Source organism: Bison bison, unplaced genomic scaffold, assembly GCF_000754665.1.
Source record: "Bison bison bison isolate TAMUID 2011002044 unplaced genomic scaffold, Bison_UMD1.0 scf7180017864340, whole genome shotgun sequence".
Classification (NCBI taxonomy): Eukaryota; Metazoa; Chordata; class Mammalia; order Artiodactyla; family Bovidae; genus Bison; species Bison bison.
In genome coordinates this window covers 5,598,640-5,598,874 of record NW_011494912.1, presented here as the reverse complement: position 1 = coordinate 5,598,874, position 235 = coordinate 5,598,640, and the positions used below count along the sequence as shown (strand labels likewise).

The window sequence follows — 235 nt, the reverse complement described above, 5'->3', positions numbered from 1 at the left end:
GCCTCTTCCCCAAGTCCTGTGATGTCTTCCCTGCATCTCAGACGCGTCTGCCTCTTGGGGTTGGCACTTGGCTGCCTTTTGTGGATCTCAGACTCTGCTGGGAGCCTCTCCAAGCAGTGTGACCCCACGCTCTCAGCTGCCACTCTGCACACTGCCCTCGGGGTCAGAGCAAACCCCTGCCCCTTGGCCAGCGCACTGCTTACCTCACTCAGCCCGAGGCACGGCCTGGCTTCCG

At 62.6% G+C, this 235-nt stretch overlaps 1 protein-coding gene across 1 annotated transcript in view; it reads left to right on the top strand.

Annotated features, from left to right (window-relative positions):
* LRWD1 (leucine-rich repeats and WD repeat domain containing 1) overlaps nt 1-235 on the top strand; it is a 6,638-nt gene that overhangs the window by 5,043 nt on the left and 1,360 nt on the right. The window lies entirely within an intron of this gene.